The sequence below is a fragment of the Durio zibethinus genome, chromosome 17, assembly GCF_047325235.1.
Source record: "Durio zibethinus cultivar Kanyao isolate XHJ-2024 chromosome 17, ASM4732523v1, whole genome shotgun sequence".
Classification (NCBI taxonomy): domain Eukaryota; kingdom Viridiplantae; phylum Streptophyta; class Magnoliopsida; order Malvales; family Malvaceae; genus Durio; species Durio zibethinus.
In genome coordinates this window covers 4,661,541-4,666,556 of record NC_143178.1, presented here as the reverse complement: position 1 = coordinate 4,666,556, position 5,016 = coordinate 4,661,541, and the positions used below count along the sequence as shown (strand labels likewise).

The 5,016-nt window shown below is 28.5% G+C and overlaps 1 pseudogene; it reads right to left on the bottom strand.

Moving 5' to 3' along the window:
- Window positions 1-3,394: 3,394 nt before the first annotated feature.
- LOC111318796 (uncharacterized) lies at window positions 3,395-4,375 on the bottom strand (annotated as a pseudogene).
- Window positions 4,376-5,016: the final 641 nt, after the last annotated feature.

Genomic DNA, 5,016 nt, shown 5'->3' with positions numbered 1-5,016 from the left:
ACTGAGTACTTATAGACAAAATTATACACCTACCGTCCTCTGTATTAATTAAATATATACGTTTTTGGACTTATTTTCTTCACGAGACTTGATTTTTCTACGTACTAAGTGACAAACTGAACTGTCCACAACATAAACTATTGCTATACATAAACCGTGTTAGAACTTCCGCAAAAGGACAATTAACTTTTAGCAAATCTACCATTCTACCTACGTTTTTGTTGTGATGTGAATATGCGTACCCTTAGCATTTCATATACTTTATCTTATTTTTAAGGTTTTATATTTAATAAATTGTTAATATATAAATGTTACATCATCAATGAACCGTATAATAAGATTTCAAAAAAATTAAGTTAAAGAATTTATATTAATGTTATAAAACGTCAATAAATTAAATAATATTATTTTATACAAAATTAATTTTATTTTTAAGAATTTAAAATTTTAGAATTAATTTTTTTTTATAAAATATTATTGTGTGATTCACTTTCCGTATATTTTTTAAATTATAATTTTTTATAAAAAAATAAAAAAAGGAGTCTGATAGTAATTTTTAACTATAATTGCAGAGAAAACCCACCTTTCTTTTTGTGGTTCAAAGGGAATATCACAAAATTTCCCTACCATTTTCTTTGCAATGGCAACTAGTAGGACTATTATTCATTATGAACTTTCGTGGAAATTTTTGAGGAGCCAAAATAATGGAAATTTGGCATATAACTGAGGCTCAACAAACTTATGTTTACGTCAATAATAATATTATAAGACTCGAGTCCCCGACAACGCCACGGGAAAAATTAACTTTCACCTAAAATTAATTAATAATAAGTGAAGTTTTTTAATTTGAATAAAAGATAATAAAAATCTAAAATTTAACAAAATGATACCATTTAGCAAATCCTCTCACGCGTAAAGTAAAAAAAAAAAAAATCTACAAAATAGCAAATTATAAAAGATATCATATTCAAAGATCATGTAAAACATAAACTCTAATATTATGTTAAGTATTTAATTTAAAAATCAAATGATAATAAATAAAAAGATCCAAATTCAATATAAAATCATAAAAAAAAAATTCAATGAAACAGATATAAGATGATATCACTTAACAAAAAAGATTTATGAAATTACCATTTTAATTTTCTAATTAACATAAAACAATAGCTATTACTTAGTCAAATTAGTATTTAATTTTTCTTTCCTTTAGTGGTTGGCTATTAAAAAATTTGACCCTTCATGATTTTCTAATTAACATAAAACAATAGCTATCACTTAGTCAGATTAGCATTTAATTTTTCTTTCCTTTAGTGGTTGGCTATTAAAAAACTTGACCCGCCATGCAGTTCTTTAACATTTCATGATGATCGATATGGTATCATTGTTGAGCTAATTTGTTTGCATGAAAAAAGTAGTAAATTTTACGTAGAAAATACTAACCAGATCTATTACTTGATTTGTGAACGCGAGGCTGTGTCAAGTTTCCCTTAAACCTGACCTTTTCAGCGTCTTCTTCACATCCATTGGGTGAAAGGTTAGAAATTCAAAAGTTAAAAGCACTACTATACAAAATATTGCTAAAGCTAAATAATGATTTCTTTTTTTTTTTTTTGTAAAATATATTAATTAGTGCATCTTTTTCTTTTAATTTTATAAAATACCATTTATAAAAAAAAAAAAAATACAGCTTGAAAACAAAAAAAATTAAGAAATTATAAATATTGAATTTGAATTATAAACTTAATGAATGTCAAATTTTAAAATAATTATAAAAATTAATTGAACTAAACTTCAATTTATTCATTCATCTATATTTTAATTATATAATATAAATAAAAATATTAGCGAGCGCATATAAATTAATTATGTAATACTGCTACTGTTTTGTTTTTTTTTTTTTTGGGTCAACTTACTACTACTGTTTAACTAATTATATTTCCTTGAAACATCGGGAGTAATTATGTTTTATTAAATATGATTCAATATTATATTAGAAAACTTACAAAATTGGGAGAAAATAGAAGTCTGATTTTGAATTCAAAGGGAATATAGGAAAATCCTTTTTCACGATTCCAACCAATGCATTGAAGTTTACTTAACAACGAGAAATCAAAGCTTCTAGACTTTGTCAAATGTTTTCTCAGGTTTCAATTTCTATCTAACCACGCGGTTTAATATATATTTTTAAATTACACTCATAATTAAGTATTACATCATATAATTAATTAAATAATTAACTATTATATCATCATTAAATTTCAATCATTGTATAATAAGCTAACAAATTATAACATAATTGAACAATCAAAACGCATATACAGTGACAGTAAAACTTAAACCTAAAAACCTCAAAGTTCCAAGGCTTCTTTGTCGCTAAGCCCAAGCCTCATTTGCTTTTTATTCTCCAAAATCCAATCAGCAAATTGTCTCTTTCTCTAATCTTCCGATCACAATAAACTACACTGAAAGGCATAGTAAATTGTTTACAAGCACTAGCCTTTTGTTTTCTAATTTATATACGCTTCAAAAACAAAGCAATGGGAAAAAAAATACTACCATATATGTGACAATTAAATTTGTTTGAATTCAATTTCGAATTATTAATGACCGTTTTTCTCAAAAATAAAATTAGGTTGGTTTTGACTAATGTATTTTTATTCGGCAGTCTCCTTAGATTAGGTAGGGGAGTGACTGGTTTCAAATTTTTTAAAGACTGATAACTGTGGAAACACATGGAAAAGAATATGTTCATTTCCTAGGGGAAATAACAGCAACCTAACTCTTCGTCCCTACTTGCTAAATTGGGGCTGACAGATTTGATGTTTAATAGAATTGAGGTAAGGCTTCTAACCTAACTCCTATTCCCTAACACTTTGGCTTATTTCAATTGAAAAACCTGAAGAAAAAAGATGTACCAGTCATTAACAAGATGCTTTGAAGTTATTTCCTACATGGAATGGGACAGGAATATGTACTGAGAGCCTGACTGCGCACACCATTCTGCAATTGCTGGCATGTAAATTTAAACGGCACAGATATTGTGAAACATAGCACTTACCAAATACTGAAACCCAGTTTACATGTCATCAAACACAACTAAAAATGGTTCATAACATTAGAGCATTATAACTTTAAACAACCTAAACATTTGCATACCTTCCCACTTTTTTTTCTCTTCCTCAACAAGGAAAACTCAGCAAGTGTAGTGATATCCAATAAAAAGCCTACTACACATGCCGTCGGTTGGTTTTAAGGTTCTCAAAAATCTGGTTGACACCAGCTGCTGTGATTGCCTTTGAAGGATCAACTGACCCCCAAAAGATAAAAATATTTATAGAAATCTTAGAGGTAGCAAATTCGCTTTTGAAAGATACATAAATGAAGAATCTGACTATGCATGAACATGAAAAAAAAATGTATGGATATCCCTAGAACCTACCTTGCAATATAATAAGTTAGCAATTGAAAAGATACACAATTATTATAAAAATATACTAAACAAAAGATACATAATCATGACATACCACTATATCAGGAAGGAACGGAACTCATCAGTGAAGTCTGCAATGCCATTCAGAATCTCCATATTTTCTATATGACCAAGATTGTTAAAGAAATTTAACTCAGCACCCTACCTTTGATGCAACTTTTCTTCTCTCTTCTGCTTTGAATTTTTTTCATACTCTGCTATAGAATCCTCCTTGTCAAGTAGATAACTGATATGCTTTCGCTTGTACATATGCAAGCACTTGTCACATCTGCAGAGGGCATCTCTTCAGTTTTTAGAAAGAAAAGAGTTTACTTTCTGAAACAGGTGATGCAGCCATCCAGTCTACTCCACGAATACAAGTAGCATGTGAACTGGCAATATTTCTAGACAGACTTGAGCTGTCATCATTCTGAGAGCTTTCTCAGATAACAAACTTCTTGTCATCAGATACAGATTCACAATTAGCATCAGCAACCAAATTAACTTTTTCGGAAGAATCAGAGCACCCATCATTTTCAAGTTTCCCAGCTACATTACCTTTAGGAGGGATGTCTTCCACGACACCTTTATCCTTGCTAGTAGTAACAGGATCAACGGGCTGTCCCCCTGCTGCCCATATTCTTTTAGGGTATAAAGTCAGAAAAGAATAAACTGCTAAGCATGCATTGCATGCAAAATCCTCATATAGAGGTTCCCCTTCCTCATTTCTAGGAATCTGTCATACAAGTATTTACAGATCATAATCTATTACCCAGTCTCAATAACCCATAAATAGTGCAAAAGCTGCTAAGTAACAATCTTTTTTCACTTCTTACTCTTTTCTTTTGCAATATCAAAGCTCAACTTAGCTATTTTACACTGCTCAACTTGAACTAAACTAACCATCTAAATGTGCCAATGGAAAGGTCCATCGAACTGATAAATTATGATCAGAAATCATATGTTCAGTGAATTTATCACTGCTTGTTTTCAAATATTAGAACCCATATTCATGTTTAAAGAGACAAGTTCAGGCCAGAACAATGCCAGTGGCATCATGCTGAATTCAAAACAGAAATCTAAAGGAGGTCAGGAGAGGAATATCCACCAAAAGTTTGACCAGCTAAGAGGCAGCCAGCCAGCACATTGCAAGTAATCATAATTAAATATAAATAAGTAAATAAATATAGATATATAGATAATAAAATATATGCATGTACAGAAATATTAATAAATAATTTAATCTGATAAGATCATTATTATACACCATTGTCTAAAATGTCTAAAATTCAATTACATGATATCAAATTGTACAAACAAGTATTGCAAACAATAATAATAATGAAATTTCCAACCCAAAATAATAAAAATAATGATGAAATTTTGAAAAATTGAATATAAAATTTAATTTAATTCATTCATATAATCATTTTTAAAATATAATATGTAACATATTTAAATTTTAAAATTTAATATATACAAACTTTTATTTATTTCAAAAATACTATTTATTTTGTACTAAACATTTTTTTGAATAATCTAAATCT